Below are 24,511 nucleotides of genomic sequence, written 5' to 3'. Positions count from 1 at the left end.
CAGACCTGGAAAGCATTAACAGATCATCTGGACTCATCCTTTCAAGCTCATATTGCCTCCATGAAGCAAAATTATTTCGATGAGGGTCAGTAACTTGTGGAAAGTCCTCAATTTTGTGACGTTTATACTTCATTCGCTTGTAGAACCTCATTGCTGCCACACAGTCTTCATATGCTGCCACACAGTCTTCATATGGGTCTTGTATACCTATTTGTTTGAATGTCGTAACTGAAAAAGGAGAAAGAGAAAATAATTAAATTTATTATTCTCCAATGAGCAAAATATAATATTGTACTCCATGATAAATTTAAGAAGAACATCGTATCCCCTGGTTTGTAGTTGCACATATATTCTCAAGTACTACCTAACATGAGAATCATGGTGCAAGCTGTTTAGGTGGAGCTAGATGCTTCAGTATCTCTGTTTTAAAAAGAAAGGACTGGGAGAGGGAGAGAAGAGAAGAGAGAATATCTCTCTTATAAAAATAATGGAATGATGTATTTGAAAATTTTAAATGATATAATTAGTTGACTGAATTTTTTTTGACTCGGTAGGCCAGTTGAAAGTTTTGATCCAGTACAATGACCAAATAGAGAACATTATTCCGAAAGAAAGAAGACCGAAGAATGGGGTTGATAAAATGGAGGACCACCTTATACCAATGAGAGAATAGTTGTAAATCAGGTAGAACTATACTTGTATCTAACATTTGATGTAGGAGGAGGGGGAATTTAACATTTACAAAATTGCGATATAACATTGGAATGTGTCGAACCGAAGATATTTTACAACAAAACTTCATTGATTGATGGTTTTTTAAGAGGAGATTGTACTCTCTCTTTCGTCAAAAGGTATTATTATAAATTGATCTCATGTGTTTAATATTTTAAATTGTAAGACTATAGCAAAAATAAGAAGAAACTGTTACATACATGCAAGGCCGTGTTATTTGACAATGCAAACAATAAGTTAGATTGTAGAAAGGGGGTTGAATACAATCTACAAAAATTTTGAACTTATTTTTGTTTAACAGATCATATTCAAAACACAGGAAATATTTAAATCTAAACAGAAATTAAAAAGAACAAGGAACTTAAAAAATTGCAGGTGGATTATTTGATCCACCTGAGAGATTTTTATATTAAGAACCTTCTAAGTAAAAATACTTGGCTGCTTATAAAAGAATGAAGACCAGAAGCTTACGATTTCTTGCTTACTATGGGGCCGTTTGGCTGAACTTAAAAGAAGTGACTTATTGCTTAAAGTAAAGAAGTGAATTATAAGTGAAAAGTTAATTTAACCTTATAAGTTATTAGAGTTGTTTGGATACCGTGATTTATAACTTAAGTATTTTTATTAGAAGAAGTTGTAATCTAGAAAAAAAAAAAAAGCTAACTTTCCTCACTTTTTTTTGAGAGCTTTTAAACCTCAGTATAAGTGCTTCTATTGATGTGCCAAACAGTCTCAACTAAGCAGAAGCTAACTTCTATGTAGAAAAAGCCGAGAAGTTAGCTAGCCAAACACCCACTATCTCTACTGCTTTACTCTTCAGTTCTCAGTGTTTGGATACATTGAAAAGAAAATTAAAATGTGAATATATACTAATACAAACTAGGGTAGTCTTCAAAAACATAGTCCTACTCATTTTCTAACAATTACAAATAAAGAATTTCTTGGACTTGATAGGACATTTAGCAGCTTGAAATTCTTGTTGTTTTGCCAGAAATGGTAGGCTTCGAGATTCTCAATATTTGACTAAATTGCTTTTAGTTTAGCTTACAAAACTGGTGTAGCACCTTTCACATCAACCCATGTGTTTTTTGTCCTTTATTTGACTTGTAGCTGTCAATTGTTAGCCATCAACTGCTAGATGAGTTCAGCCGTTGATAGTACTTTGGTTACCGATTGATAGCACACTTTGATTAGCCATTGATGAAATTGATGTAGCGGTTGATAGCTTGTTTATTTAGAGCAGCCACAGCTGGGGGTTATTTTTCACCTCGGGACACGCAAAAGGACTTGTCCAGCACATGGTGGCACTCAAGTGCGTTGGAGTAAATTGGTTGAAATGGTCCAGTGCCTCTTCCCTGGGCCTGGACACTTTACTTTTATATTATTGTTTTGATTCACTTTTATAAAAGCTGCGCACCTGCTGCTCCTCAAATTGTAATTAAAGTAGCCGTTGCAATGTAAACGTTAAGAAATATTAACGTTATAATATTAACGTATACTTATAAACGGTAATATTTTTCTTCCCTATAAATACCAATCACTAAGCCCTTATTATTTACACTCCTTAATTCTACAAAATTTATATTAGCAAAATATGAATCCAAATAATCCTCCATCTTCAAATCAAAATTCAAATTTTCAAAATCTAAACCCTCAATTTCCATATCCATACCCAAATTCCTATTTTCCCAATCCACAAAACTTACCCTTTAATTCTCAAAATTCAAATTCTCAATACCAATTTCCACATTCTCAAAATCTCAATTTCCATTTTCATATCCTCAAAATTATCCATATTGTTAGGTCCGATACGAGGTTAATTAAGCTAGAAGGGGGGGTTGAATAGCTTAATCACCAATTTAAAAATTTATGCGGTGTAATAAAAAGTTTATCCCCTTTTTAAAACTTGTATCAAGAGATGAGCAGTATATATGTGCGGAAGCAAAGAGCAAAGAAAGTAAAGTACCACACACAAGGATTTATCCTGGTTCGCGGTGGCTAACTCAACCGATGGAGTCCACTCACCCCTACTCCAGTCCCCGAGCTCCTCCCCGGACTCGAGATTTTCTCTACTATAAAGATACTCCTTTACAGTAGGCGGAGAAGCCTTTACAAATATATATCTTGGAGCGTAACTTCCCGTTACCTCCTCACTATAAATGTAAACTTACAAGACTCGTCTTGGAGCGTAACTCCCCGTCACCTCCTCAAAGTCGTTGTACCCCGGGTGTAGTCTTTGAACTTCTAAACTTTTGTGGGTCTTGGACAAAGGTCTTAGGTCTTGGGTCTTTCCTCTTCCTCACGGTGCGAAAACGAATAACTCCCCGTTACCCGTTTAGGACTTGGGTCTTGAAACGAAGATCACCTCACTTCACTTTTCCTCACTACAAAATTCAGAAAACAATATCTACGACAAATAACTTGAGTTTTATAAAAAGGGTTTTGGACTAGAAAAGTCTAGGCCGAGTGTAATAATATTCAACAAAGAATATTTATAACTTGTATACTTTTCGAATGATATCTAATAAATCGAAGTATACGTTAAATCTTACTCCAAAAATAAATAATATATGTGTGGAGTAAAAGTATTCTTTCTTTGATAAATATACGATCTTGAGGAATCAAAGAATACTTGTATTTATAAACTCCGTGTAGATCGAATAAATTATATTCGGAGTTTTAAGTCTAATTGGGCTCTATGGCACAAGACTTATATAATTACTTCTTTATATGAAAATACGTCTATTTTCGAAGTAATATAATCGAGAAGTCTTTGCTTCTATTCAATATAACTCTTCTCTTTTATAGTCTTTTTGAGACTAAATCAAATCAATTAAAGTTCGTAGAGAGAGTTGAGAATTTCTTTAACTTTAGCACAAGCCAATATAAATTCCGCAAATCCAACAATACAATATTTATACACTTATAATGATAACAACTATAAAGTGCAGAAAGTATATAAATACGTATAGTAGGCTTATTTGATTATTAATCCCACGAAGCTCGAATGGTACTAGCGGGACTTAAACCAAGTAAGAAAAATAACGAAACAAGTTAATCGCGGAAAGTTAGATAAGGCAAGTTAAAGTGCTAAATAAACGTTAAAGAAAGTAAATAGCTTTTAGATCGTTTTCTTCCCAACGGAACACAAGGTGCTAGTAGGGAATTTGATCAAGCTTTAATAAAATCGATTTGACCGTCGTCAAATATAATCCTCTTTTTCGAGGTGTATAACGAAACTTTAGTTCGTATACAAAATAGTACGAATCGATGTTCGTTTATATATTTGAGAGAATATTAGATCGTATGATATAAAGGTTATTCTTGTATAATAAAACTCAAATATAACGAATCTTTAGTTCGTTAGAATATTTCACGAACCTTTAGTTCGTTTTAATATATTTCGAATATCACGAATCTTTAGTTCGTATAAATAATATATTCGAAACAAGAAATCTCTTTTATGAGAGATATGAGATGAAGAGCTTTTGTAGAGAATAGATCGATGATAATAACAAGCTCTTGTATAAATAAAATGGTCGGTTAAGACACGGATTAATGAAGCTAAAAATATAACCACTTACGAGAACGATCGGAAAGTTCGCCGGAAAAAATTCGCCGGAGGTTCGGTAGGACTATTAGCACACGGACGAATTTGGGCAGCCCTTCGGGAGGCTAGATGGTAGTGGTTGATGAGCTAAAGTGGTGAGACAAAGCTTGGTTGGTTGAACAAAAGCTTGTATAACTAAAACCTTGTGTATATATGTATATATATATAAGAATGGAGGTTTTAGAGAAGAAGTATTTGTAGAGAGTGTTTGTAGATGAAAGAGAGAGTGTATACTTCAAAAATCTCAGCACTTCTATGGCTTTTAGCTTAAGAGAAATGGGTGGGGGTGGGGGTTTATTTATAGGAGGGGTTAGGTAGAATGGAGGGTTTAGATTAAATGTAGGTGTATGGTGAGATTGAGAGAGATGTGGCCAATTGTGAGCCAAGTTTGTTGGTTGGTGGGGAATTCAAGCATATGCTAATTACCTCATCAGATTTTGAATATATATTAAACAATAGAAACGCTGCGGTTTTTGCATTTAAATGCGTATCACGTATCGTTTAATAAATATGACGAATTTCCGAAAGTCTCCAATAAATTCAACCAAAAATATGATAAATCTCCAAATATTGGAAAATGAAATTCTGTGAAGTTTGGTGATTTTTGGTCAACTCTAGCTTGGTCAAACGCTCACTCGAAGTTCGAGACGACAGATAGAAAAACGCTACGAAATGAAAGTTCTCGAAAATTTACGAAACTTTTACCTAACATGCCTATACATATAAAAGTGACATCCCCAAAGTTTCAAGTCATTCTAGCAAGTGGAAGTATTTTATCCGGAATTAAAACGATAAAAACCGCTTTACGGGATACGATAAAATACGAAAATTCTTTTGACAATTTGTAAAAAGAATTAGACAAAACTTTTGACTTGAATAAATACTATAAATCTATTCCCTCAAAGATAAAATAGTTTGAAGTGTTGGGAAGTATATTTGAGTATTTAAATTGATTTCCTTCGATAAATAAGGAAATAAGTGAAAACCGGAAAAATTAGTATTTGGTCAAAACGAGTAGACCCTTGACTAATTTTTGAAACCAAAATACTTAGAATATTGAGATTCATGATAAATCATGATTTTGATAATTTTGGAAAGCATTCTAAGTATTAAAATATTTTTCTCCGAAAAATAGGTAATTTGAGAGACCGAAGAGAAAATATTTCGCAAGGTTATAAAAACTGATATTAATATTTGTAAGGCCAAATATTAATGAGATGAGAGGGTAAATCTTTCTTTTGGATAGAAAATGATTTTTGGAAAGAAAGATTTATTTTTTTTTGAGTAATTAAAGTTAATTTATCCCGGAAAGTAAGAAATTGATAAAATAGGGAATAAATCACTTTAAATACTAGATTTTGAAAATAATGTTACATGAAGCTTTTAAAGAATATCAACATGTGAAAATCCTTTTTCCTATCTTCATGTTATTTTGATTTTGCAATAGTAAGAGAGAGAAAATCATAGAATGGCGATATTCCTCAGCATGTATATTGCACAGAAAATCTTTTGAAAACATTTTGATATGAAAATCAATTTTCAAATCACTTGCTAAAATTAACCTTTCTCTTAGAAATAATCATTTAAATTAAATGTCCTATTGGGAGGATCTAGGTGATTTAAATTTTAAGTTTATTTAATAAATACCAAAATAAATCAATATCGAAGATATCCTTTCAATCTTCCCCTTTTTGGTATTTATCAAACAAACCTAAAATTTAAATTTTACACGTGTGTGCTTCCCCTTGATGTATGCATGAATTTTTGAAAAAAAAAAAAAAAAAAACTAATTTTCACATAGCACATAAAGAGTTTAGGAAGTATACTTGTAATCCTCGCAATAATTCCTTTGATTATTTCCTGAAAAAAATGGTTAGTAGAATTTGAAATTTTAATATTCGATTTGGATTGTGCATCGAAATTTTTAATTTTTGATATGCACATCTCTTTCCCTTTTATATAGGAAAATTTTAATTTTGGATCGTGCAAAAAGAATTTTAAATTTGGTACTTGCACGTCTTCTTCCCCTTTTGGTTGATAAAAACCAAAAATAATTTAAAAAGAGGTTGGCTTCCCCTTGATTATGCACTAATATTCTCCTTGAGAGAGTTTATATATTTTCATAGTAATAGTGCATCCTTTTTATAGGAGAAAGGAATATAATTTTATTATAAGGGGTTATTGTCTTTTGATGATCCAACTCAAATATATATTGAGTGGTTTTGATTTATATAAGACTTTTGCATTTTGGCTAGTTAGTACGCATAACTGCCTTGCAAATTCTTGTACTTGGTTCATTTTGAACTAAACGATTTGAAGCTTTGGAATTTCGTTTTCAGCTTCTTGTTTGCTTTAATCGATTTTAATATGAAAACTTGAGTAGTTTTTCTTTTATTTCTCAAAGCTAGTCAATTTTATGACTTTTTGAGTCAAAATGATTTAAGGAAACAGTAATAGATTTTCTTGTTTGTTTCCAATAACTCACTTCATTTGATTTTTCCTTTTATTTTTGTAATCGAAGTGAGAGTTTTAGATTTTCTTGTACTTTTCTTTAATTTCGAAAAGTAGAGTATAGATTCATAGCCCTTATAGGTGCTAGAATAAGTTTTTGCTTGGCATTCATTGGCTCTTTGCAAAAATACAAGTCTTTGCTATTGACGAAAACTTATAAATCGAAAGTTTTCTTGCAAAGTCACAATATTTTGTACAATCGCAAAATAAGACTTATGACAAACCGAATAAAAGTTTTAATAAACCTGTGATGTAATATGAATGCAAATTATCTAACTAGAAGACTATATAACTTGAAGTTCTGCAAAACAAATCATTAGTATCATTATAAGTACAAATTCTCATAGGTTCCTGCAAAACAAACTTGTGAGCTCAAATTATAATTTAACAATAATCTACTACTCATAATGTCTTAATCCAATGTTCGAAACAGACTACACTAGATCTTCCAGTTTCTACCAGCATCTTCATGAATTCGAATATTAATAATGATAAGCCTGCAACAGTAGAACTGAAAATATTAAAGCATAGATAATTCGAACTTCATTTCATTACAGGATTTAGTATATTACAAGCAAAATGAGTTCATTTCAATCAATGTGGTTCAATGATTGATATGAACTGGTCAAATCCTGCAAACATTATTTTTACACAACAGAAGCTAACAAGCTTCTTCCAAGTTCGAAGTAGACTAACAGAAACAGTACCAAAAAAAACAACAGACTTATGCAGCAAGCAAACCAGCAATCCAGTCAACAAACAAACCATCAAACCAGCACAAAACCATCACAGAAGCATCAAACCAGCATGATCAATAGACAAACTGAGGCATCACTTCTCAGTTGGTCCCTCAACAGCAACAAAGCCCAAGTCATCAGATAAAACATTAATATCAGGGAGAGAATCCACATCCTTACCACTGGCTTCAACAGCAACCATCTCATGAACCATACCATCCTCAAACAAACTAGCAATCCTATCATCTTCCCCTTCTAAATTCCCAGCAGTTGAATCATTGTTGCCCTTAGCCTCTAAGAGTTCTATTCTAGCAAGCAACTTTTCATGTGAATCCTTTAGGTCTTTAAGCTCACTTTTTAACTCCTCTATCTCAGTTTTAATATCCATATTATTAGAGGGTTTATCAACTAGAACCACAGCAGGGGCAGCAATCACAACAGGCTTAACAAGCATAGCAGAACAATCTTTTAAGGGAATCTGGGGCCTAACTATATTCATAAGATTGCAGTATTCAACCTTATCAGAGAGGATTCTAGGCATAGGAATGTGGTAAAGTTCAAACACAGAAGTAAGAAGCAAACCATATGGCATGTAGTTTTCTTGAAAAGCAATGATCATATTCAAAATAATCACATAATTCACATTAAACTCAATCTGATTTGTAACCACTTGAAACATCACCTTCAAATCAACAAAATCAAATATGTGAACATCTTTGGGTTTAGGCAGACTATTGGCCCTAATGATAATGGCCAGTTGTTGATAAAGTGTAGTAAAATGCCTATAGTCAATCCCAATGTTCTGATCACATAAACCCTTTGGCACATCACAGTCACAAAAGAAGCCTAAGAACAACTCCATTTCTTTTGTGTTAAAAACAAATTTCTCATAAATGTTGACACATGGTTGATAAGGGGTTTTAATACCTAGTTTTAGTGCCCTAGTGAAGGTGTTGGTGTCTATCAACATATTCTTGCCATGCACAACAGTGTGTAAAAGAAAGACATCATCCAAACCCTTTTGTATCACTAGATTAGCATAAAACTCACCCAACAGATGGACAAAGAAGTTCTGACCCCTATAGAAGATCATATTATCCCATTTAGCAGCCATAAGCACACCATGTATAGTACCCTTTTGAGGCACACAAACCATCATACCAGGTTGCACTTGGTTCAACATCTTATCAAGCTTGCCAATGTTAGAAACATCAACCAGAGTGCATTTTGGTGCAGTGACAGAAGGTTTGGCCATTGGAACACCATAATAAACATTTTGAAAAGGACCAGTGGGTGCATTTTGTGTATTTTGAGAAGTGTTAGGGTTTCTAACATGAGGCTGCCTAGGGTTATTGTTTTGAGAAGTGTTGTTAAAGTGATGGAACTTTTGTTTCTTGTGATAAACCTTTAAGGGTTGGCTGTTTTGGTTTTGAAAGGGATGGAAATATTTTCTTTCCATGTTTTCTAAAAGAGGTAAGAGTTCAGGAGGGTTAGGATTTGTTTTTGGAGAAAGTGGTGTAAAGTCCATGCAAATAGAAACAGTGCAGAGAATAGAAGGTGTGTGCAGTGCCTTTAAAACTCAAAGTATGTATTTATAGCAAGTAGTTTTGAAAAGTAACAAAGTCCCTTGAGAATAAAATCAATTTTTAAAACAAGTGCAGGGAGGAGTTTTCAAAAATTCTGCACTCTGTCAGCAACATGTGATGCAAGCTTCAAATAAGATGGGGAACAACCAGCACACATATGTTCTCTTACTTAAAGTATATACCTAAAGTCAAGGTACTAGTCTTTTCCATTAAATGAGGGGCTGACTAAGGTCCAGTAAATTACTAAAATTGAGGGGGACAAGTTACTATTCATCTATCCAGTCAAGCACATAAGACACAATTTACCACTTAAAATATTATTTCCTAGACAAATACCACCACATCAGTCACCACAGCACCAAAAACAAGTCCAAATCTCACACAATTTCCTAATTTTCTACTGTGGCCGTGACATAGCAGTGATCCAGATACCAAGGAGCTCTTAAATGACTCCCGGGCCAGGTCTTACTATGGGGGCTGGTGTGTGTAGTGAAAGTAATATAATAATCACATGCAGGTCACTTTAGAAAAGGCCACGTCACCACCATGTAGCATACACAAAGCAACAACTCAACTAAACAGTAGCCAGTTCAGTCAAGTAAGCATATAACAATATAATATTCAACCAATCCCAAACTGTCAAATACACATACAAGCATGCATATATATATAGTATCAGTACAAACATGTATATATATATATCATCCAAACAGTGCAGCCAAACAACAACCAAAAATCCCAACAAGTCACAAATTCGAATTTGAAAAACTAGGGATTTTAGAGAATACCCGAGCCCAAGGCATCGTAGTCTTCTTGGGACTTACCATAAATCCACAAAAAAAATTCAAAAATCACAAAGCCTCGCAAAACAGAGCTTCTTCGACTTAATTCGAACACCAAGTGCTTCAACTTTTTCTTGCCACAAATAGCCATAAGCATCCTTGCACCTGTAAAAACACTCGAAATACATGTTAGATTATGAAAGAAAACCAACTTCGAAATTAGGGTTTAGAAATTACCTTCGCTCGAGGTCGATATACACTCGAGACTTACCATATCTTGTAGATCGGGGCTTGAGACACACCATATATGAGCCACGCGCCGAGAAGCCACAACCAAGTCGGCGACTGTATATGTCGACTGGCTTTCAAAATGGACACAATCGGCCTTGCTCAGCTATTTACCTGCAAAATCACTCGAGAAACCATTAGATCGAACCAAAACACAACGATTCAAAACTAGGGTTTCAAATCAAATTTGGGGGTTTCGAAATAAATCAACTCCGAATCAACAACAAACGCATTTCAAGCATAATAGAGTCGATTCATCATCAAAACAAACAAATTTGACACTAGGGTTTTTAAATCGAAAAAGAAATCGAATCGATTTCGAGATTTTTGAATGAAATCGAGAGTTTTAAAAATGATTTTAGCTTTAAAAACAATGTGGATTCCGCTCGTAGTCTCAACATCAATTGATCGATGTTGAAGATTTGAGACGAAATCGGATTTCGATGTATCAAACCCGACATGCAGCATGAATGTGACTCAAAAACGAAGAGAGAATCCATGAGAGTGTAGTATCTGAGCTTTTGAGGTGAGAAAAAGCGGTGAGGGAGGCTGTTTAGGGTTAGGGTTTAGAATCGGCAACGAGAGCTCGAGAGAGACGAAGAGAGACTGTGGCGAGAGAGGGAGAGAAAATGATGTAAGCACGCATATTTTTCGCTTATATATTTCTGAAACAGATGGCTCAGATTCGCCCACTCAGTTGAATCTACGGACGAGATTAAACCGAGAGCTGGGTCGGGTTTGACCCGAATTGAAAAAGGTTTGAACCCGAGATTTAAAATAAAAACAGGTTTTTAATGTATGTAAAATATGTGTAAAATATTTGTAAAATATTTGTAAAATATTTTAAATAGCAGATGACTTTATCCAAATTCGAACTTGAATTTAGAATAATATTTTGGACTAAATCTGCATAAATATAAATAATTCAAATTTAATTCGAATAAATACAATTATTTGAATAAATGCCTTTTAATTTGTCCAATATATTGAATATTAAATATAATGGCTCAATTGGACACTTTTTGCACTTATTCTATGTTAGTCTCGAATATAAATATTCAAAGTGACTAAGAAACTTAATTTCGAATTTTATTATTCGAAAAGGATCAAAATATTATAATTTATCCTTGTAGATTGATTTCTTGAATATTTGATTTGGATAAACTATAATTAATATTCACTTGAGAAATAATCTCAAATAGCAATATCTTGAATTAGATATATAAAGTTGTCCATGAAAAATATATTCTTGAAATTTTGTAGGGACAACAATATATCAATATAATATTATATTCTCTTTTAAAGAGATTTTGTCCATATTAATACTTACATTAATTTTAATGGACAAAAGATTTATATAATTATTTTGGCCTAATATTTTGATGAATAGTTCTCATATTTAGATATCTCACAAATATTAATATTTGCTTGTACAATGAATATAATTATAATTATGAACTCCCAAATTTTGACTCAGAAAAATCCGATCAATAAATTTCTTTATTGACAAATCTGAATTTTTAGAGTATACTTGAAAGATCCGAATTAATAACCATATTTAAAGTACATGAGATAACTGAAATAATGAGTATCACTCATTTAATAATTTTGCCAAAATATTATTTAGCCGGTTCCAGCATTCCTAAATCCAATCGTAATTTAGCGAATCTTTCGGAACTTAATGGCTTAGTGAAAATGTCAGCGATATTAAACTCAGTTTCAACATGAGTCATTTTTATGTCGCCTTTATTGACATGATCACGTAAAAAGTGATGTCGGATATCTATGTGCTTTGACCTTGAGTGCAATACAGGATTTTTACTTAAATCAATAGCACTTGTATTGTCACATAGAATTGACACAACATCAAATTTAATATTATAATCTGCCAAAGTTTGTTTCATCCATAATATTTGAGCACAACACTTTGCGGCAGCAATATATTCAGCTTCCGTAGTGGATATAGATACGGAATTTTGTTTCTTTGAAAACCACGAAACTAAACATCCACCAAGGAACTGACACGTACCACTAGTACTTTTTCTGTCTACCAAATGTCCGGCATAATCCGAATCAGAAAAACATACTAGATTAAATGGTACACCTTTTGGATACCAAAGGCCAAGATCAACAGTGCCTTTTAAATATCGCAAAATTCTCTTTACAGCGGATAAATGAGATTCCTTAGGGGCAACTTGGAATCTTGCACATTTACAAACACTATATTGAATATCGGGTCGGCTAGCGGTTATATATAATAAACTTCCGATCATTCCACGATATTTCTTAGTGTCAACGGGTATTCCTTTAGGATCTTCCGTTAATTTGTCCGATAAAGACATAGGAGTAGAAATGGGTTTAGCATTTTCCATTTCAAATTTCTTGAGCATTTCTTTACAATACTTTGATTGTGAAATATGAATGCCCTCATTGGATTGCTTTATTTGCAAACCCAAAAAGAAATTTAATTCTCCCATCATACTCATTTCGAATTCCTTACTCATATTTTCAGAGAATTCCTTGCAGAGATTATCATTTGTTGATCCAAAAATGATATCGTCTACGTATATTTGGACAAGTAATATATCATCTTTTTCTTGTCTCGTAAATAAGGTTTTATCTGCAGTTCCCATCTTAAAATTATTATCTAATAGGAATTTGCTTAACCTTTCATACCAAGCTCTTGGAGCTTGTTTCAATCCATATAGAGCCTTGTATAATTTATATACATACTCTGGATTAACAGAATCTTCAAAACCGGGAGGTTGTTTTACATAAACTTCTTCTTCAAGAATCCCGTTTAAGAAGGCGGATTTAACATCCATTTGATATACCTTGAAACCTTTATGACATGCAAATGCTAAAAGCATTCGAATTGATTCTATTCGTGCCACTGGGGCATAGGTTTCATCGAAGTCTATACCTTCCATTTGAGTATATCCTTGAGCGACTAATCTCGCTTTATTACGAACTACCGTTCCATTTTCATCTAATTTATTTCTAAAAACCCATTTTGTTCCAATTATGGAAGTATCTTCGGGCTTTGGAACGAGTTCCCACACTTTACTTCGAGTAAATTGATTTAATTCATCTTGCATTGCAGAAATCCAATCCTCGTCAAGTAAAGCTTCTTTAGCAGTCTTAGGTTCTATTTGAGATAGAAAACTAAGATGATTCACAACGTTTTGAACTTGTGAACGCGTTTGAACTCCTTTACTTAAATCACCCAAAACATTATCTAATGGATGACTCCTTATTATTGGAATTTCTTTAGGGAGTTCTTCATCTTGATTTAACAATTCTAATGGATTATTAGGAGGGGAAATCCCAACGTCCAAATTTTCGAATTGTCGAATAACATCTTCAATCCCATCTTGTTGTGCATCTTCTTTATCAACAAGATCAATATACTTCGAGGGTGGTTTTGCTTCATCGAAAGCAACATTCATAGATTCTTCCACCACAAGAGTTTTGAGATTGAATACTCGGTATGCTTTACTATTAGTTGAATAACCGAGAAATATACCTTCGCTTGATTTAGGATCAAACTTTGTAAGGTAATCTTTAGAGTTTAGAATAAAGCATTTACATCCAAAAACTCTAAAATAACTAAGTTTAGGAGTTTTGCCAAAATAAAGCTCGTATGGAGTCTTTTGAGTTATGGGGCGTAACAAAACTCTATTTAGTATATGACAAGCAGTAGACATAGCTTCGGCCCAAAAATATTTAGGACGACGGTATTCATTAAGCATAGTACTTGCCATTTCTTGTAATGTTCTATTTTTCCTTTCAACAACTCCATTTGATTGAGGAGTATATGGAGCGGAAAAATTATGAGTAATTCCATTTTCTTCACAAAATTCAGTGAAGCTGGAATTTTCAAATTCTTTACCATGATCAGTTCTTATATAGACTATGGTATTGTTTTGTTGATTTTGAATCTTTTTGCATAAAGACGAGAAAGACTCGAAAGCATCACTTTTAGCTTTGAGAAATTCCGTCCACGTATATCGTGAAAAATCATCAACAATAACCAAAGTATAAGAACATCCTCCGAGACTTTGTACGGGTACCGGACCAACCAAGTCCATATGTAATAGCTCGAGAGGTCTAGAGGTAGATACCATGAATTTTGATTTGTGAGATGCCCTTATTTGCTTGCCAATTTCACAAGCCTCACAAGTATGATCTTTTTGATAATTCAATTTTGGTATACCTCGAACATGATCATTTGTTGATATATTCTTAATCAACTTCATATTAGCATGTCCTAATCTTCGATGCCATAACCATGGGTCATCTTGAGTAGTGATTAGACATACATTATTGTGCTTGCTTATATCACAAGTATACACATTCTTACTACGAGGACAAGTAAGGACTAATTTTCCATCCTTATTAAGAATTGAACAATGAGATGGATAGAAAATTACCTTATAACCATTATCGCATAATTGACTTATCGAAAGTAGGTTATACTTGAGTCCCGTAACTAGTTGCACATTGGCAATCTTAAAATGTTCATTTCCAATATCCCCAATGCCAATAATATTACCTTTGCTGCTGTCTCCAAAAGTGACAACTCCAGCGGTTACCTTTTTAATGTCGTTCAAAAGAGATTTATTTCCCGTCATGTGCCTTGAACAACCACTATCGAGGTACCACATGTTTTGCTTAGCAACAAGGCATTCCTACAAAATAAATCAATTAAATTTATAGGTACCCTTTTGTCTTGAGGGTCCTGGGGTTAGTACTTCATAATAAAGATAGGGGTTTGAAGTAGGAAGAACATTTCTTGTAGCATATTCATTTCTAGGTGCATTGTTCCTACCTTGATATCTTGAGTTATCATAGTACCGTGTATCTCTCGAATCATATTTATGAGAATTTGCATATTGATACACATGATTTCTATTATTTGGATAACGCATTGTATTTTGAGAATAGAAATCATAACTTGGTACATGATAATTCCTAGATGATTGACCATTTGGAAATATGTTGTTCCTTGTATTTCTATATTGAAACGGTATAGGCTTTTGATGATAATTAAATCTTGGTTGCCTTTGCTCATTAGGAACATTTTTGTATGGTACATATTTTTCAACCTTGGGATTTTGTTTTGTTCCTTTACGAACCCATATATGCTTTCCCTTAAATTCACCATTCTTGAATTTGCAACTTTGAACGTCATGTCCATTTTTATTGCAATATGAACATTTTAGTGTTGGTGAACCAGAAGCTTTTTGAAAGATTCGTTCCTTTGGTTGAATATTGCTCTTTCTTTGAACATTTTTATCATATCCCAATCCTTCATGATTATAGGATATTTTAGAATGTACCATTCTATCCAACATTTCATTGCCTTTTGTAAATCGTTGAATCGTTCGTTCAAGATCATTTTTATCATTAATTAAGGCATCAATCTTAGCATTTAAAATTCTTTCTTGATCTTTGCAGTGTGCTAAGATGTTGGAATGTTCATCCTTGACTTTGAGAGTTTCTATTTTGAACTCTTTTTCTTTTTCTTCAAGGATTCGAGCAATTTCAGTTTCGAGACTATCTTTTAGATAACTCGTAGTTGATCTTTCTTGAGTTAGCGACTCATTTTGGATTTTCAAATTTAATAGATCAACATGAAGCTTTTGAATATTTTCATTTAATTGAAGCTTCTCATCTTTTATTTCTTCCGTTTCTAATATCAAGGAAACGTTCTCAATTTCCAATTTTGTAATTGCATCCTTGGATTTTATAAAGGAATCTTGAAGAGTTTTTATTTCTTCTTCAAGTTTAATATTTGATTCATTTACCCGAGAAAACTCTTGTTGTTGAGTTTGATATATATCTTCGAGTTTTTCTTTCTCGGACCAAGTAGTGAGGAACAATTGATCAAGATAATCATAACGAGTATTAACTTCCACTAATAGCTTGATCAACTCACCTTTTTCCATATTTAATAAATTTAAACTTGAGAGTTTAAGAAAAGGAATATCAACTAAAGTTGGTGAAGAAGAACTTACCTCTTGGTTAGTAGTGGAGATATCCTTTGATGTAGAAGCATCCTCGATTGCCATCAAACATAGATTAACCACTTCTTCACTTGCTTCGGGAGATTCCTCATCTTCACTTAAATCCCAACCGTTTTCGGCCACGAGAATTCGACCCTTAGATAGTTTAGGACATTCTCGTTTATAATGACCCGGTTGTTTACACTCAAAGCACACATCTTGTGTTTCCTCCGAATTTTGTTCTTTTGGTTTTGGAGGAGTGTAAATATTATTGTTGCTCGTGTTGGCATTATTATAGCCATTTGGACTTTGATTATTTTTACCTTTATAGCCCGAGTTGGTAGGAAAGTTACTCTTATAGTTAGGAGAATAATTTTGAGAGTAATTAGGCCTTCCATTAGAGTTAAAAACTCTTTGTTGATTATTTGATTTAAGGAAGCCTTTTCCGTACCTTTGAGCTTTGCTTTGAAGCACACGACGAAGTTGTCTTGTTAGTAAAGCAATTTCGCTTTCATCAAGATTTTGAATTTCTTCGTTTAAATCTTCGTCATTTTCATCTTCATCGATTAATATGGATTTTAATGCCATATTTTTCTTCTTGTCTTCCACCTTGGGAACGACAGTATCCGGAACATTATCTTCCTCGTAAGCACGAAGGTTTCCGAATAGATTATCGATGTGATAGTCATTGAGATTGTGCATCTCTTTAATAGTAGTGACTTTAACTTTCCAACTCGGAGGGAGAGATTTAAGAACCCGACGATTCTTTTCATTTTGAGTATAGTTCTTCCCGAGTTGAGATAATTCATCGATTATACGAGTAAATCTTGTTTCCATATCGATGATATTTTCTCCATCTTGGAGTTTAAAGTTCTCGTATTCTTGGATCAAAGTATCCATTCGAGAATCTTTTATATCCGTAGTACCTTCATAGGTTACCACTAATTTGTTCCACATTTCTTGTGCCGACTTGCAATTGTTTACTCTTTTATATTCTTTTTCTGCAAGTGCACTTGTGAGAACCATTTCCGCTTTAGCGGCAATATTCATTCTATCTTCTTCTTCATGAGTATACTCACTTACTTTCTTTTCGATAGTAACATCGTCGACAATTTTAGTCGGAATAATTGTACCATCTTCTATGGCCATCCAAACTTTGACTCCTTGAGATCTTGCATATATTCTAAATCTCGTTTTCCAAGTAGCAAAGTTTGTACCATCAAATAGAGGAGGTCTAGAATTTGAGAGACCTTCACTACATCCGATGGCATTTATATAAGCCATACCGGATCTACTTTTTCTTGTGCTTGTAATTTCAAATAGCACGTTTAAAAGTAACCGCTCTGATACCAATTGTTAGGTCCGATACGAGGTTAATTAAGCTAGAAGGGGGGGTTGAATAGCTTAATCACCAATTTAAAAATTTATGCGGTGTAATAAAAAGTTTATCCCCTTTTTAAAACTTGTATCAAGAGATGAGCAGTATATATGTGCGGAAGCAAAGAGCAAAGAAAGTAAAGTACCACACACAAGGATTTATCCTGGTTCGCGGTGGCTAACTCAACCGATGGAGTCCACTCACCCCTACTCCAGTCCCCGAGCTCCTCCCCGGACTCGAGATTTTCTCTACTATAAAGATACTCCTTTACAGTAGGCGGAGAAGCCTTTACAAATATATATCTTGGAGCGTAACTTCCCGTTACCTCCTCACTATAAATGTAAACTTACAAGACTCGTCTTGGAGCGTAACTCCCCGTCACCTCCTCAAAGTCGTTGTACCCCGGGTGTAGTCTTTGAACTTCTAAACTTTTGTGGGTCTTGGACAAAGGTCTTAGGTCTTGGGTCTTTCCTCTTCCTCACGGTGCGAAAACGAATAACTCCCCGTTACCCGTTTAGGACTTGGGTCTTGAAACGAAGATCACCTCACTTCACTTTTCCTCACTACAAAATTCAGAAAACAATATCTACGACAAATAACTTGAGTTTTATAAAAAGGGTTTTGGACTAGAAAAGTCTAGGCCGAGTGTAATAATATTCAACAAAGAATATTTATAACTTGTATACTTTTCGAATGATAACTAATAAATCGAAGTATACGTTAAATCTTACTCCAAAAATAAATAATATATGTGTGGAGTAAAAGTATTCTTTCTTTGATAAATATACGATCTTGAGGAATCAAAGAATACTTGTATTTATAAACTCCGTGTAGATCGAATAAATTATATTCGGAGTTTTAAGTCTAATTGGGCTCTATGGCACAAGACTTATATAATTACTTCTTTATATGAAAATACGTCTATTTTCGAAGTAATATAATCGAGAAGTCTTTGCTTCTATTCAATATAACTCTTCTCTTTTATAGTCTTTTCGAGACTAAATCAAATCAATTAAAGTTCGTAGAGAGAGTTGAGAATTTCTTTAACTTTAGCACAAGCCAATATAAATTCCGCAAATCCAACAATACAATATTTATACACTTATAATGATAACAACTATAAAGTGCAGAAAGTATATAAATACGTATAGTAGGCTTATTTGATTATTAATCCCACGAAGCTCGAATGGTACTAGCGGGACTTAAACCAAGTAAGAAAAATAACGAAACAAGTTAATCGCGGAAAGTTAGATAAGGCAAGTTAAAGTGCTAAATAAACGTTAAAGAAAGTAAATAGCTTTTAGATCGTTTTCTTCCCAACGGAACACAAGGTGCTAGTAGGGAATTTGATCAAGCTTTAATAAAATCGATTTGACCGTCGTCAAATATAATCCTCTTTTTCGAGGTGTATAACGAAACTTTAGTTCGTATACAAAATAGTACGAATCGATGTTCGTTTATATATTTGAGAGAATATTAGATCGTATGATATAAAGGTTATTCTTGTATAATAAAACTCAAATATAACGAATCTTTAGTTCGTTAGAATATTTCACGAACCTTTAGTTCGTTTTAATATATTTCGAATATCACGAATCTTTAGTTCGTATAAATAATATATTCGAAACAAGAAATCTCTTTTATGAGAGATATGAGATGAAGAGCTTTTGTAGAGAATAGATCGATGATAATAACAAGCTCTTGTATAAATAAAATGGTCGGTTAAGACACGGATTAATGAAGCTAAAAATATAACCACTTACGAGAACGATCGGAAAGTTCGCCGGAAAAAATTCGCCGGAGGTTCGGTAGGACTATTAGCACACGGACGAATTTGGGCAGCCCTTCGGGAGGCTAGATGGTAGTGGTTGATGAGCTAAAGTGGTGAGACAAAGCTTGGTTGGTTGAACAAAAGCTTGTATAACTAAAACCTTGTGTATATATGTATATATATATAAGAATGGAGGTTTTAGAGAAGAAGTATTTGTAGAGAGTGTTTGTAGATGAAAGAGAGAGTGTATACTTCAAAAATCTCAGCACTTCTATGGCTTTTAGCTTAAGAGAAATGGGTGGGGGTGGGGGTTTATTTATAGGAGGGGTTAGGTAGAATGGAGGGTTTAGATTAAATGTAGGTGTATGGTGAGATTGAGAGAGATGTGGCCAATTGTGAGCCAAGTTTGTTGGTTGGTGGGGAATTCAAGCATATGCTAATTACCTCATCAGATTTTGAATATATATTAAACAATAGAAACGCTGCGGTTTTTGCATTTAAATGCGTATCACGTATCGTTTAATAAATATGACGAATTTCCGAAAGTCTCCAATAAATTCAACCAAAAATATGATAAATCTCCAAATATTGGAAAATGAAATTCTGTGAAGTTTGGTGATTTTTGGTCAACTCTAGCTTGGTCAAACGCTCACTCGAAGTTCGAGACGACAGATAGAAAAACGCTACGAAATGAAAGTTCTCGAAAATTTACGAAACTTTTACCTAACATGCCTATACATATAAAAGTGACATCCCCAAAGTTTCAAGTCATTCTAGCAAGTGGAAGTATTTTATCCGGAATTAAAACGATAAAAACCGCTTTACGGGATACGATAAAATACGAAAATTCTTTTGACAATTTGTAAAAAGAATTAGACAAAACTTTTGACTTGAATAAATACTATAAATCTATTCCCTCAAAGATAAAATAGTTTGAAGTGTTGGGAAGTATATTTGAGTATTTAAATTGATTTCCTTCGATAAATAAGGAAATAAGTGAAAACCGGAAAAATTAGTATTTGGTCAAAACGAGTAGACCCTTGACTAATTTTTGAAACCAAAATACTTAGAATATTGAGATTCATGATAAATCATGATTTTGATAATTTTGGAAAGCATTCTAAGTATTAAAATATTTTTCTCCGAAAAATAGGTAATTTGAGAGACCGAAGAGAAAATATTTCGCAAGGTTATAAAAACTGATATTAATATTTGTAAGGCCAAATATTAATGAGATGAGAGGGTAAATCTTTCTTTTGGATAGAAAATGATTTTTGGAAAGAAAGATTTATTTTTTTTTGAGTAATTAAAGTTAATTTATCCCGGAAAGTAAGAAATTGATAAAATAGGGAATAAATCACTTTAAATACTAGATTTTGAAAATAATGTTACATGAAGCTTTTAAAGAATATCAACATGTGAAAATCCTTTTTCCTATCTTCATGTTATTTTGATTTTGCAATAGTAAGAGAGAGAAAATCATAGAATGGCGATATTCCTCAGCATGTATATTGCACAGAAAATCTTTTGAAAACATTTTGATATGAAAATCAATTTTCAAATCACTTGCTAAAATTAACCTTTCTCTTAGAAATAATCATTTAAATTAAATGTCCTATTGGGAGGATCTAGGTGATTTAAATTTTAAGTTTATTTAATAAATACCAAAATAAATCAATATCGAAGATATCCTTTCACATATCTTCCATTTTCACCATTTTCGAACCCACAATTTGAAACCCAACAAACACCTATCAATATTCAAAATTCTCTGGAAACGCAAGTCCCGGCCTTTGGTCATGAAAAAATTATTGATCTAAATAATGATTGTGAGAAAACTGAAGAAATACGAGAAGCTATTGGTCAGTGGAAGTGGGTTGAAGATAAACTTTTAATAAGTGCATGGTTGAATGTGTCAATCGATCCACTAATCGGCACTGATCAAAAAGCCGACGCATTTTGGGATTGAATTCGTCAATATTGTGAAGAAGATAATCCTGGTGTTATTAAGTAGGGAGTTATGGCAATGAAAAAAAGGTGGCAATGAATAAATGAAGGTGCTCAGAAATTTGGATCGTGTCATGACGAGGTTCAACGAATAGTCGGGAGCGGTTCAAACTTGGACAATATAATTGAGAAAACTCATGCACTTGATTTAAAATATTATAAGAAGAAGTCGAACTTTGACAATCATTGGCGTGAGCTTCGTAGACAACCCAAGTGGAGAACTCCTACAAGCAATGCAAGTTCTAGAAGAACTAAATTAAGTAGTTTTGGAGCTTACTCATCGGAGGGAAATAATGATATGCCAACATCTGAGGAATTTGAACCGATTCGTCCTAAAGGTACAAAAGCAGCTAAAAGGAAAGGAAAGGGCAAGGCAACAGCTGCCGAAGTTGAAGAATATGAAGCATATGGTGTATTTGTAGAAATGTACTGCGGCAATGCGTATGTTGGCATATGGTGTATCTGCTGACGCTGTTGATGATTATGTTCGTATTGGAGAGAGTATTGCGGTTGAAGGCTTGAAAAAATTCGTCTCAAATGTAGTTACAATATTTGAGGGTGAATACCTACGAAAGCCGAACTCGAATGACATGCAACGTCTACTGTAGATGGGTGAGGCTCGTGGCTTTCCTGATATGATGGGCAGCATTGATTGCATGCATTGGCAATGGAAAAATTGTCCAAAAGCATGGAAGAGAATGTTCATGAGTGGTCATAAAGGAATTGCAACAATTATACTTGAAGCGGTTGCTTCATCCGATCTTTGAATATGGCATGCATTTTTTGGAGTTGCTGGATCAAATAATGACATAAATGTTTTAGATCGGTCACTAGTTTTTGATGATGTGCTACAAGGTCGTGCTCCAGAGATAAATTATACTATCAATGGAAACAATTATAATATGGGATATTACTTAACGGATGGAATATATCCTGAGTGGGCAACGTTTGTTAAAACGATACCACATCCACAAGGTGGGAAAAAAATTGTTTTCAAAATATCAAGAAAGCCAAAGAAAAGACGTTGAACGCGCATTTGGTGTGTTACAGTCCCGTTTTGCAATTGTGCGTGGTCCAGCACGCTTTTGGGGCAAAGAAGATCTTGGGAGAATCATGAGAGCATGCATCATACTTCATAATATGATTGTTGAAGACGAAAGGGACACATATGCCACTCAATTTGGTCAATTACCAACTTATGATGATGCAACAAATGGTTTATCGGAACCAAATTTAGGCGAAGAACCTTCAGTCCCATATGAAACGTATATTCAAAATAGTATGCAGATGCGTGATAGACGGGCACATCGTTAGCTACAAAATGACTTGGTTGAGCATATCTCGCAGTTACACGAGAATCGTTAATTTTTTTTATTGTAACATTTAAAATTTAATGTTTTCTTGTGAACTGTTTTTTATTCCATGGTTTTCAATAATATGATGTATTTTAATTATTGGGACATGTTTTTTTATTTAATAATATTTTTAATTACTTTAATTTAATTATTACAATTTTAACATTATTAAAATAAATTTAAAATAATTATAAAATCATATACTAAAAATACATTATAATAATAATATTAGAGACCCTACATAATAAAAAGTGGCTCTTGCGTTGGATGGCTCGGGGTCAGTTTTTCAGGAGGCCACCTCCAGCTGAGGTGGCACGGATTTGTCAGTGGACAGCAGGGGAAGTGACCCCCTGCGCTGTGTATGCTCTTAGCCATCGATGCCTTTTGACTAACCGTTGATCTTCACTTCACTTGAATAGATTACATAGTTTCAAATATTTACAATTATGTCACCCTATTTACTCATCCATTGATAGAACAACTGCTAATCTTAAAGATCATACTCCCTCCGTACCTCTCAATTCTTTACATTGAGTTTGGGCAAGGTGGTTAAGAAATATGTATAAAGTAATGGAAAAGAGAAAGAAAAATGGGTGAAGTGGTGGGACTCATTGATTTTTAATATATAAATGAGAGATAGTGGAGTAAAAGTAGTGTGAAAAAAAGAAAAAATTGAAAAGTGGTGGGACCCATTAGCTATTTTAGGAAAGTTTTGTAATGTAAAGAAATGAGTGGGACATCCAAAAGAGGAAACTGTAAAGAATCTAGAGGGACAGAGGGAGTACTATTTTTCAATCAACTGCTAAGGTACTACAGTTTTGTTACAGCACCGCATCAACCGTTGATGGATAATCTGATCAACTGCTGCTACAAAAGTATGCTAGGCGTTGATCAACTACATTAAAATTATTATAAGTACAAAATTGAAATTGCTTCATATCATCAAGCATCACATATTCCTAACAGGCCGGCTCTTGGGGTGTGCAAACAGCTCAATAGAACAGGACTCCAAATTTTTAAGGGCCCCAATTTTTAAATAATTTTACCCATAAACAAAGGCCCATCTTCATTGATATTGGCCCTATTTGGGAATTAGCTGTTTAGCGGATTGAATTAGATGTTTTGACTAGCTGATTGAAATAGATGTTTTGACACTGTTTGGTAAATAGCTGTTTCATTAGCTTTTTATGACACATATCAAAACCGCTAACCCAAAAAATTTCTCAAAGTAGCTTTTTGAGGCCAAACCTCTATTTCAATCCGCTAACTATCAAACACTATCATTCATTAGCAGATTTAAATGGTCAAACCTCTAACTCATCCCGAACCTCTAATTTTTTTCCAACCGCTAACTTTCAAACACGGCCATTGTCTGATCACATTACCTCATTGAGTCCTCTCTCTCACTAATAAAGATTTAATATTTTTATTAGTTACACTTAAACCTAAATAAATATTCTATTTCTTTTTCAGTCAAGAATGTTATCTTCTTTTTTTTCCAGATTTCATGTTCATTTTAATAATAATAAAAGAAAACTATCGACTTAAATTGTGTTTTTTGCTTTTTTCAATTTTACTTGCGCCGGTAACATAAAAATTTCATAAAATTTTAATATTGGGAAAGAGAAAAATCCTCGCTGGTGCGAAATTTATCAACAGGATCCATTCATACATCAAAATTTGCATGCAAATTCTAAAGGAACTCATAGGAGAGAATTTGGCCAGAAAGAAAATATATAAGCGAGA

At 33.6% G+C, this 24,511-nt stretch overlaps 1 pseudogene; it reads left to right on the top strand.

Moving 5' to 3' along the window:
• Positions 1-21,708: 21,708 nt before the first annotated feature.
• Positions 21,709-22,724, top strand: LOC108221332 (uncharacterized; annotated as a pseudogene).
• Positions 22,725-24,511: the final 1,787 nt, after the last annotated feature.

This window comes from Daucus carota, chromosome 5 (genome assembly GCF_001625215.2).
Source record: "Daucus carota subsp. sativus chromosome 5, DH1 v3.0, whole genome shotgun sequence".
NCBI classification, from domain to species: Eukaryota; Viridiplantae; Streptophyta; class Magnoliopsida; order Apiales; family Apiaceae; genus Daucus; species Daucus carota.
The sequence above is the reverse complement of the archived record's forward strand: the minus strand, read 5'-3'. Positions and strand labels throughout refer to the sequence as shown.